We start from the raw sequence: 11,957 nt of genomic DNA, 5'->3' as shown, positions 1-11,957 counted from the left end.
TAAATCAAATGCGAATGCCATAGTTGGCTCTTGTTAAAGTATTTATTATTATGAAGCAGTGGTTCTCCTAGTTTTTCTGGTTAGCAGCCCTCCCTTTATACTCTTAAAGTACTGAGAACTCTAAAATCACTTGCATTTGTGCGAATAATATCTATTAACATTTAGTTTAATAGAAACTAAAAATGAGATACTAAATTTTTACTTGTTAATTTAAAATAACAACAGTAAATCTATTGCAAGTGAAACAAAATGTTTTAAAGAAGAAAAAAACTGTCCTTTTCAAAATTTTAGAAGAGTACATTGTTTTTTCGTTTGCTGTGTGTGTGTGTGTGTGTGTGTGTGTGTGTGTGTGTGTGTGTTTAAATGCCTGGCTTAATAGAAAACAGCTGGATGCTGACAACTGCTTCTGTGTACAATCTGTGGCCCATTTCAATGTTATGTAGCTTCTGCAAACTTCACTGTATACTTGTAAGGGAAAGTAAGTGAAAAAGGCAAACAATGTCTTCATGTTATTATTATGAAAATACTTTTGCCTTTGTGGATATCCTGTAAGGGCCTCAGACCCTCAGAACCTAGATCACACTTTGACAACAGCTATTCTAGAATTCCATCGCTGACAAAGTGTTTTCAATATATCTCAATATGTCTTGGAATTTTCCACTCAGGTTGTAAAAGTAGGGGTCCAGATGAAGCAGCTCACCATAGCATTCAATTTTATATTGTTACTTTACTTTTTAAACGTTTATAAAATTTCAGTTTTATATCACACACGAGTGAAGTCATTGTGGTTCTTAGTTTCTTTGGCTGACTTATGTCACCTAGCGTAAAATTCTCAAGGTCCATTCATATTTTCATAAATGGCAGTATTTCATCTTTTCTTACGGCTGAGTAGTATTCATTGAATAGAAATTCATGTAAGAGTAGGCCTTTCTTCTCCTGGCTGCTGGCACCAGCTTCCCTCTGGTACCTGGGACTCAGGCTTCCTTTGCAGCCCCAGCTTCATCCAAAAGGTTGTCCAGAAAGAAGTCCAGCCTAATTAGCATATTATGCTTTTATTATTATAGATATGCACCACATCTTCTTTATCCAATCATCTATTGAAGAACACTTCAGTTGTTTCCATGGTCACTGTGAATAGTGCTGGGATGAGCCTAGGGGTGCATTTGTTTTTGTGAATACATGTTTTCAAGGTGTTTTTTTGTTTGTTTTGTTTTGTTTTGGCTAGATTCACAGGGGAGGGATTGCTGAGTCATATGGTAACTCTTTAATTTTTTTTTAGGAATTGTCCGACTGTTTTCCATATGGCTGATAATAGCCATTCTAACAGGTGTGAAGTGGTATCTCATTGTAGTTTTAATTTGCAATTCCCTAATAGCTAGTGAAGTTAAACATCTTTTCCTATAACTGTTGGCTGTTTGTATGCTTTCTTGGGAGAGGTATTTGTTCAGGTCCTCTGCCCATTTTTAAAAATTTTATCTTTATTGTTGAAAGTATTATAGATGTTGCCAGGCCTTAACCACACTATTGTCTAAGTCTATGAATTATGAATATATGCATATAAGTTCTTTGGTTAATCTCTCTACACCCAACCCCATCCTTGCCTTCCCTCTGAGATTCTACAGTATGCTCCATGCTTCTATGTCTATTTCCTTCATCAGTTTATTTTGTGCATTAGATTCCACAAGTGAGGGAGATATGTGATACTTCTCTTTCTCTGACTGGCTTATTTTGCTTAGCACAGTGGTCAGCAAACTGCGGCTTGTGAGCCACATGCGGCTCTTTGGCCCATTTAGTGTGGCTCTTCCACAAAATACCATGGCCTGGGTGAGTATATTTTGAAGAAGTGATATGTTAGAAGAAGTTTAAAAAATTTGGCTCTCAAAAGAAATTTTAATCATTGTACTGTTGATATTTAGCTCTGTTGACTAATGGGTTTGCTGACCACTGGCTTAGCATAATACTTTCCAGTTCTCTCCATGCTGTCTCAAAGGGTAAGAGTTCCTTCTTTGTTAAAGCTGCATATATTTCATTGTGTATATGTGTCACTGCTTTTATCTACTCATCTGCTGATGGGCACTTGGGCTATTTCTAGATCTTAGCTATTGCAATTACTGCCATGAACATAGAGGTGCATATGTTTTTTTTCTGATTGGTGATTTGGGATTCTTAGGATACATTCTGAGTTGTGGGATCACTGGGTCAAATGGCATTCCACATTTAATTTTTTAGGAAACTCCATACTGTTTTCCATAATAGTTGCACAAGTCTGCATTCCCACCAGCAGTGTACTAGGGTTCCCTTTTCTCCACATCCTCGCCATTTTGTCATTTGTTGATTTGTTGATGGTAGCCATTCTTACAGGTGTGAGGGGATACCTCATTAGTCTTTTAATTTTCATCTCTCTGTTGATTGGTGACTCTGAATATCATTGTGTGTTTCTGAACATTTTCTCATATGTGTCTTGGCCATCTGTATGTCCACTTTGGAGAAGTATCTGTTTAGGTCCTTGGCCCATTTTTAAATTAGATTGTTTGGTGTTGAGTTTTATGAGTTTCTTATATATTTTTGGATATTAAACCTGTGTCAGAGCTGTTGTTTGCAAATAGCATCTTTGTACTGTTGATATTTATTGGCTGCCTTTTTGTTTTGTTGGTGTCTTTTGCTATGCAGAAGCTTTTTAGTTTGATATAGTCTGATTAATTTATTTTTGCCTTCCCTTGCCTTTGGGGTTAAATTCATAAAATGTCCTCTGCAACCAAGATCCATGAGTTTTCTCCTATGTAATTTATTGTTTCATATCTTATATTTAGGTCTTTGATCCATTTGAATTATTTTTTTGTACATGTGGGCAAAATATAATCTAGTTTCATTTTTTTGCAAGTGTCTTTTCAATTTTCTCAGCACCATTTGTCGAAGAGGCTTTCTTTTCTCCATTGTGCATTTAAGGCTCTTTTGTCAAAAATTTTCTGCCCATGTATATTTGTTTTTTTGTCTGAACTCTCAATTCTGTTCCATTGACCAGTATGTGTGTTTATGTGCCAATACTATGCTGTTTTGATTATCATAGCTCTGTAGTGTAATTTGAAGTCAGGTAGTGTGATACCTCTAGCTTCATTCTTTTCCCCCCCTTAATATTGCTTTAGCTGTGCAGGGTCTTTTGAAATTCCATATAAATCTGATGATTTTTTATTCTATTTCTTTAAAAAATGACATTGAGATTTTGATGGGGATTGTATTGACTCTGTGTATTGCTTCGTGTAATATGGCCATTTTAACTATGTTGATTCTTCCAATCCATGAACATGGAATATATTTCCATTTTGGTGTGTCTTTTTCAATCTCTTTTAATAATGCTTTGAAATTTTCAGTATATTGTTCTTTCTCATTCTTTGTTAAATTTATTCCTAGGCATTTCATTCTTTTGGTTGAAATTGCAAAAGAAATTTTAAAAATTTCTTTTTCCAAAATTTTGTTGTTAGTATATAGGAAAGCAGTAGATTTTTGTACATTGATTTTGTATCCTATAACTATACTATATTTGTTTATCATTTCTAATAGTTTTTTGTTGTTTTTGGTATGGAGTCTTCAGGATTTTTTATGTACAGCATCATATCCTCTGCAAATACTGATATTTTTATTTACTTCTATCTTCCCAATTTGGGTGCCTTTTATTGGGTGCCTCTCATCTGATTGCTCTGACTAGAACATCTAGAACTATCTACTAACAATAGAGGAATATGCAAATGGTGCAGGAAACTGTCACAGTAACAGTAATGACCAAACAGCAAGCTGTATGGGGCGACAAGGCAGGAGGGTTAGTGAAGGATGATCAAATGACTGAACAGCATGCTGCATGGGGTGACCAGCGGTGGGGAGTGGGGGTGGGGTGGGGATGAAGAGCAGTTGGGGGTGACCAGGCTGGTGGGGGGCAGTTGGGGGTGACCAGGCTGGTGGGGGGGGGCAGTTGGAGGTGATCAGGCTGGCAGGGGGCAGTTGAGGGGTAACCAGGCTGGGATTGGGGGGCAGTTAAGGGCAATCAGGCTGGTGTGGGGGGGGCAGTTAGGGGCAATCAGGCAGGCAGGCAGGTAAGCAGTTAGGAGCCAGTGGTCCCAGATTGTGAGAGGGATGTCTGACTGCCAGTTTAGGCCCGATCCCCTAAACTGGCAGTCGGACATCCCCCAAAGGGTCCCAGATTGGAGAGGGTGCAGACTGGGCTGAGAGTACCATCTCCCCGTGCACAAATTTCTTACACCGGGCCTCTAGTGTTAAATAAGAACAGTGAGAATGAACATCTGGTCTTGTTCTTGATTTTAGAGAAAAAGCAATATCATACTCAATATTGGCTGAGTGTGATATTGGCTGAGGGTTTGTCACATATGGCCTTTATTATGTTGAGATACTTCTATACCTATTTTATTGAGTGTTTTAATCATAAATTGATGTTGTATCTATCAAATGCTTTTTCTGCATCTAGTGATAAGATCATATGATTTTTTATCCTCTCTTTTGTTAATGTGGTGTATTATATTAATTGATTTGTGAATGTTGAACCATCCTTGTGCCCCTGGAATTAACACCACTTGATTGCAATATATTATTTTTTGATGTCCTATTGTATTCCATGTGCTAGTATTTTGTTTAGAATTATTGCATCTGTATTTATCAGAGATAATTGCTCTATAGTTTTCTATTTTTGTATTATCCTTGTCAGATTTTGATATCATGGTTACTTTGCTGCTTTCCTTTTTTTTTTTTTTTTTTTTTTTTAAGAGAGAAAGGTTTCAAATCTTCTTTGAATGTCTAGTAGAATTCACTGGTGAAGCCATCTCGTTTGGTCCTGGACTTTCATTTTGATAGTGGTTTCAATTTTCTCACTGCTGATTAGTCTATTTATTATAGTTTTCCCAGTTCTTCCTGATTTAGTCTATGTAAAGTATATATTTCTAGGTACTTATTCACTTCTTTTAAGTTATTGAATTTGGTGGCATATAGTCTTTCATATTATTCTAGCATGATTCTTTGTATATCTGTGATGTCAATGGTAACTTCTCTTTCATTTCTGATTTTTATTTTTTATTTTTATTTATTTATTTATTTTAGTATTTCTCTTTTTTTCTTAGCGAGTCTTACCAGGAGTTTGTCAAGTTTATTAATCTGTTCAAAGAACCAGATCTTTGTTGTATTCATTTTTTATAGTCTTTTTATTTTCCACTTCATTCAATGCTATAATTTTTATTATTTCCTTTCTCCTGCTGACTTTGGGTTACTTTTATTCTCCTTTTTCTAGTTTTTAAGATGTAATGTTGTTTATTGCAGGTTTCCCTTATTTTTTGAAATAGGCCTGTAATAATGAAGATTTCCCTCTTATTACTGCTATTGCATCCCTAAAGTTTTGATATGTTGTACTGTCATTCTCATTTGTTTCTATATATCTTTTGGTCTCATCTTTTATTTCTTCTTTGACCCAGTCATTTTTAGTAGTATGTTATTTAATCTCCACATATTTGTGGGCTCCTTTACTTCCTTTATGATGTTGATTTCTAAGTTCAAGGCACTGTGGTCACAGACTATGCTTGGTATAATTTCAATCTTCTTGAATTTGTTGAGGCTAGTGTTGTGACCCAACATATGGTCTATCCTTGAGAATGTCCCACGAGCACTGGAGAAGAGTGTGTGCTCTGATATTGTGGGATGAAAGGCTCTGTAAATATCAATTATTTTATATTAAAAATTCACTTAACATTCTACATGCAATTCCATAATATATATGTATTTTAATTTGGCTGTTTCTTCCCTAATAAACACTCACCTCCAAAGGACACCTTGTGTTTACCCTGTGGTTTCTCATACTTTGTGGCATGCTGAATCCCCTGTGAGACATTAAAGACCTCAAAATGACATTGAGTGGTGGAAACTATTTAGCCCCACTTTATGGATTAGAACACTAGAGCTTAGAGACGTTAATAACTTTGTGGAAATAAGCAAAGATCACCCAAGTGAGAACAAGCAGAGGCTGTTTATTCTGGGCTGGATGTAGCAAAAGACGCAGCCATCATCACGTGCATTTTGGCAGATACTTAAAGGCAGGCACAGGAGTGAGGAAGCTTTACAGTGAACAGGAAAGGCTTCATGTTGACCCTGATGGGAGGGTGTTGGCAAGGGGAAGCGGGACGGGGACTAACTAGAAGTGGGGAGTCCTATATGACAGTTTAGGGATGCATATTTGGTTTTCTCTGGTTGGTCCTAAGTTGGAAGCAGGGACAAAAATTAGGGACATTAAATCCATTGTTAATCAAGTCCCGGCCATTTGGAGCTGATTGTTTCAGGGCTTATTGTTTGCTTTCCTACACTGTCACCAGAGATAGGAATATGACTTCCTACAAGTGTGACTTACAGCAGGCTAGCTTCCCGGTCTGGTTATTGTGAAGGGTCGGTTTCCTGGGCAGATTGCTGTAGGTCGTGGGTCAGAGTTCTATTTTTATATATGGTCTGGACATTGTCTGTTGGTATATTCATTGTCTCAGCTTGCTAAAGGTTATGAGGCCCATCAGTGGCGAACCTAGGACTTAAACCACGATCCTCTTTTCTAAATCTTATTTGATTTCCTCTACTCCAAACTCCAGTAAAATAATCATCAGCATTGTCTTCCACCCAAATATTGCCCTCATTTTCCCCCTAGAGATTTTCTGCTATATTCTACACGTACTCTTTGACTCTAATTAAAACACTATACACTGTTGGCAAGGCCAACTATATTCTTGGGATACTTAGATAAATAGATTAAAATCCCCATTCTGTACCCAGGCAAAGTTTCTGTTCCTGTTTCTCTTCACTTACAATATGCAGGATGGTGGGGAGGGGTGGGAAGTACATTTGCCTCAGGCCATGGTTCACAGAATATAAAGATTTGAATTCCTGAGTTGGTGCCACTGGCCAGAGAGTTCCTAAGAAAATGGAGGGCTGAAGAAAAGAGATGTTTGTCACAGAATAGTCATACAGGCTGCATTGTGGGCTACAGCACCAAGCAGTGGTTTGTGAGGAGGATGCTGGTATGCTATTCCTCCTTCCTTCCTTCCTTCCTTCCTTCCTTCCTTCCTTCCTTCCTTCCTTCCTTCCTTCCTTCTTTCCATCCTTCCTTCCTTCCTTCCTTCCTTCCTTCCTTCCTTCCTTCCTTCCTTCCTTCCTTCCTTCCTTCCTTCCTTCCTCACTCCCTCCCTCCTTTCTTCTCTCTTTCTCTCTTTATTATTTGTAAATGTTTTATTGATTTCAGAGAGGAAGAGGTTAAAAAAATTAATGACAGAAAATCATTCATTAGCTGTCTCATTTATGCCCCCCACTGGGGATTGAGCCCCAAACCTGGGCATGGGCCCTGACTGGGCTTCGATCTCTGACCTCCTGGTTCATAGGTCAGTGCTCAACCTCTAAGCCACACTGGCCGGGCAGTGCTGTCCTTCTTACCTTTAGGTGTGGCAGCTGGTAGAATGCAGAGGAACAAATATTAAGAATTTAGGAGCCATGAATGAATTGGAATGTTAAACAGGACAAGGTTTGGAAAACGATACTGTGGTATTATCAGGGTTGATGACTGCAAAAGGTTGGAGCCCAGCAAAAGCCAGGGAGAGAGCTAGGAAACAAAAAGAGACCCATCCCCTTTGCAATGTGGAGTGCCACCCTCGAGGTTTGGGATTGCACAGTTCACAGTGACTGGGTGATGCAAAAGAATGTAATCTGGGAAAAGTTTTATTCAGGGCTTTCAGTGCAATCTCCAAATTACAACAAGGAAGGTAACGAAGTGATTTATCCTTGCAAAGGAATTCCCCCAAACCAGTGGTTGGCAAACTCATCAGTCAACAGAGCAGCAAACTGTTCCAAACAGATTACCTGTCTCATTATTACTGAAGGGGGAGCAGTGACACGATGGTTCTCTCTGGGCCCTAGTGAGGCTCCTGGGGTTGTATCTGACCCACCACCTCCACCAATGAAAAAGGCAATCGAGTCAACTTCCTGGCAACTGCTCCGTACATATATTTGCTTTTAAGAATTTTGGGGTACAACCCAAATGTAAACAGGTAGTTACAGTTCATAGCAGAAAGCAGGGACTTGGAACCTCCCACTACTTGCTGAATCTCTTGAGAGATTTGTGTTTTTTCCTGATTGCCTGTTTCCCTGGACTCCTTGAGCTGCCTCCCACCTTCCTGTTCTAGCCAGCCTTTAAGAAAGGGTTGATCTACAATTCTTGATTTTGAAGCTACAGCCCTGGGTTAGTGGACAGTGCTTGCTCCAAAAGACCCACAATGGTTGAAGGTAAAATTTGATGTGTCTATTCAGAAACAAAGTAGAGGAGAGGTCTAGTGGCAAGGCCAGCCCTTGAATTTCAGTGCCATCGACTCTGGCAGCTCATCCTGGATCCCAGAGCAGCAAACTTCTCCGTGGTTTCCTCAGAGTCTAATCACTCTGAGTCACCACAAGGGACACTGGAGAGAGAAGGTGGTGGTAGGGTATTTTGTAACCATTAATGTGATTATGATCCTGAATGCTACTTACATTAGAGTTCTCATGTGGGTTGGTTCTTAACTGCAAGAACAAGGTGTGGTCATGGCAAAGTGCCAGATGAGTGAATCAGAAATGAAGGGTCTCTTCATTCCAAGGATCCCATCCACCCCTTCCCCGGAATCTTGGGGGTCCCTTCCAATAAGTTAAAAGACAAAAATAAAATAAAAATCATTTCGGCATTTGCAAAAGATCCCATGTGCTAAACAGTTTAAGGAAACAAGGCAAAGGTCTAAAGGGCCATCTACTTTGTTTTCTGATAGGAAACGGAAATGCTGGTCTTTTAAAGAACATTTGCGAAATCACCTGCTTCAGAAGCAAAGGAAAACATCTCCCCAAATGAAGTGAAATAGTCACGGCCACAGGTGGTTATCCTCGGATCGCTTTCCCTCCAATTATTCTTTGATTTCTCTTGGGATGTGAAGGCTCCAGAATGGCTTTCCCTTGCCTCTGGAATGTTGCCAAGCAGCTTCCCTTCTGGAAACTGGTGTCACACTCCCCCTTGGCTCTGCAGGTGCCCAGGAACCTTCTGAACACCTCAGAGGAGTAAGTGTAGGCAGAAGGGCCATGAGTCTTCACCAGGAACAAAGATGAGATTCTTGCTGCCAGTTTTCCCTTCTGACGTCTTCATAGATTCTCCATTGCCTATTGAAGGCAAGACTTATGTTCGTAGTTTCAAGCCTGGTGGTCCAATCTACACTTCCAGAAGATTCTTCTGCTGTAGTTACCAGTCCTCCCTCCTCTTCAACCTCAAAATGACTCAGGGGCAGGAGTCAGCCAAAGTAAGATTCTCAGTGTCCTACCCACCCAGCACAGCAACCCCCTTCACCTTTATCAGACAGTAATGTGAAATAAACGGAGACCAACCGAATGAGAACCAAAGGCTATTTATTCTGACCTCCCTATAGCAATGGGAGTCAGCCACCATCTATTGCATTTCGACAGACTTAAGAGGTAGAAATAGAAACAGGAAGGCTTTATAAGGGTAACAGGGGAAGGTTTTAGGTGTGTCCTGGTAGGAGGGTGTTGACACGGGAAGCTGTGGGTGGGCTAACTAGACGCGGAGTGTCCTATGTAATTGTTTAAGGGTACATAGTTGGCTTTCCCTGGTTGCTCCTCAGTGAAAACTGGGATAAAAGTGAGAAAAGCTGTTAGTATTAGGCAAGCCCTGGCCATTTGGGGCTGATTGTTTCAGGAGTTGTTTGGTTTCGTGGACTGTCACTACAGATATAACAGGCTGACTTCCCGTCAGTCTGGCTGGCTTCCTGGTCTGATTATTGCAGATACGAGGCTGATTTCCTGGGCTGGTGGTTACAGGTGGTGGGCGGTATTGTTATGCATGGCCCGGCCATCGCCCTCCTGCACATTCAGTCTCCCAGTAACGAAGGGTGACAAGGAGGACGTGGGCCACGAGGCTTCGTGAAGGTGTCCGCTAACGAGAGGAGCAGGAGAAAGAAGTTTGCGTTCTCCTTGCTTGTGGCCTCTTGGCCACAGCTGGTCGGGAAACTGGGGTACTTGATGCCCCCAATGCACACTCCTGGGGCCTCTGGGCATGGAGTGGGCTAGGGTGAGGGCAGGACTCTGGTTTCCTGCACAGCCTTCTGTACAGCTTGGGGCTGTTGTTTTTCTAACATGCTGCATTTCTTTTGTAATCATGTACTCCTTTTATAATCATTTTTTAAAAAGCTACTTAAAACTTATCTATAAAAAAAATAATGTTAGCAGTGAGATAATGTGTAAATAAACATCAAACATGGAACGGGGGGTGGGGAGGGCAAATAAAGACCAATTACAGTAGTCCCCCCTTTTCCTCAGGGGATAGATGCCAAGACCCCCACCGAGTACTTGAAACCTTCAATTAGTACTGAATTCTATACACACATACTATGATTTTAGTACCAAACCCTATATATATCCTATATATTTTTTTCCTATACATACATATATATGGTAAGGTTTAATTTATGAATCAGGCACAGCAAGAGATGAACAACAATAACAAATAATCAAATAGAACAATTATAACAATACTAGAGGCCCAATGCACAGATTTGTGCATGGATTCATGCACAGGTGGGGTTCCTCAGCCTGGCCTGTGTCATCTCGCAATCTGGGATCCCTCTGGTGATATCAAGCCAAAATCAGCAGTCCAACATCCCCCAAGAGATGTAGCAGTGAATGAAGCAGCTGGGGGGGTGAGGGTGGGGGGAGGGGGCCTGAACTGGGGCCAGAGCTGCACGGCTCCTGCTTATTCCAGCCCTGCTGCAGCTGCTGCCACCATCACTCAGTAGTGCTGTTGTGGAGCCTCTCTGCTACAGCTGTGCTTGCCAGCTATGAGCCTGGCTTTTGGCTGAGCAGCGCTCCTACTGTGGGAGCGCACTGACCACCAGGGGGCAGTTCCTGTGTTGAGTGTCTACCCCCTGGTGGTTAGTGCATATCATGGCAACCAGCCAAGTGGTTGAACGGTTGTAACAGTCACTTAGGCTTTTATATATATATATAAATAGTGTAATCAATATTATGTGAATATGGTCTCTTTCTCTCTCAGCAAACAAGCATGGATTTCTTTTTCCTTTCCACAACTTCATGGTGTTCTTACCACAGATCTTAGCAACCTCGGCATATGACTTTTTCTTCCCATATTGTGGCCTTTCACCTTCCACTTAACACGTTAAACGCCATGTCAGTCACCGGTGACTGACACTATACTTTCCATGCGGACCTCATCAGTCACTGGTGCAACCAGCATATTGGTGAAATCGGATATTGCGGGCTAACAGAAAGGAAGAAAAAACAGGCTTGGCACTTAACATGTTAAAAAAAAAAAAAAAAGCACTGTAAGGTTTGGCATATCTGAATTATCAGCACCACTACTATTGGGCTTTGGGGCCATTATTGAGTAAAATAAGGGTCCCTTGAACACAAGCCCTGTGACACCTCGCCAGTCCATCTGCTTTGTGACTAATGGGCAGGTGGCATACACAGAGTGGATGTGCTGGATAAAGAAATTGATCATCAGGTAGGGTAATATTTCATCACATTACTCACAATGGCACACAATTTAAGTCTTACAAATTCTTTATTTGGGGCATTTTCCATTTAATATTTTCAGACCTGTTAACAGGGGGGAAAAAAAAGTTGGAAAGTAAAACTGTGGATAAGGGGGAACTACTGTATTTTAGATCTCATCATTCCCCCCACCAAAATGAAAAGGGGGTACTGTGCTTAAGAAATGAACTTCTACCCTGTTTCCCCGAAAATAAGACAGTGTCTTATATTAATTTTTTCTCCCAAAGTTGCGCTAGGTCTTATTTTCAGGGGATGTCTTATCTTTCCATGCACTAGGTCTTATTTTCGGAGGATGTCTTATTTTCGGGGTAACACGGTAGTTGCCTTCTCCTGGACTT

The 11,957-nt window shown here is 40.6% G+C and overlaps 1 long non-coding RNA gene across 1 annotated transcript; it reads right to left on the bottom strand.

Moving 5' to 3' along the window:
• Positions 1-1,389: 1,389 nt before the first annotated feature.
• On the bottom strand, positions 1,390-11,510 carry LOC123653064. The gene is made up of 3 exons (XR_006742699.1): positions 11,214-11,510; positions 9,494-9,496; positions 1,390-1,404 (listed from the first exon to the last, which is right to left on the bottom strand). It is a non-coding gene; the product is annotated as an uncharacterized LOC123653064 (long non-coding RNA).
• Between the last annotated feature and the right edge of the window lie 447 nt (positions 11,511-11,957).

The sequence above is a fragment of the Pipistrellus kuhlii genome, unplaced genomic scaffold (genome assembly GCF_014108245.1).
Source record: "Pipistrellus kuhlii isolate mPipKuh1 unplaced genomic scaffold, mPipKuh1.p scaffold_m20_p_3, whole genome shotgun sequence".
In the NCBI taxonomy this organism is placed as follows: domain Eukaryota; kingdom Metazoa; phylum Chordata; class Mammalia; order Chiroptera; family Vespertilionidae; genus Pipistrellus; species Pipistrellus kuhlii.
Note: the sequence above shows the minus strand (reverse complement) of the source record. Positions and strands in the feature narration are given on the sequence as shown.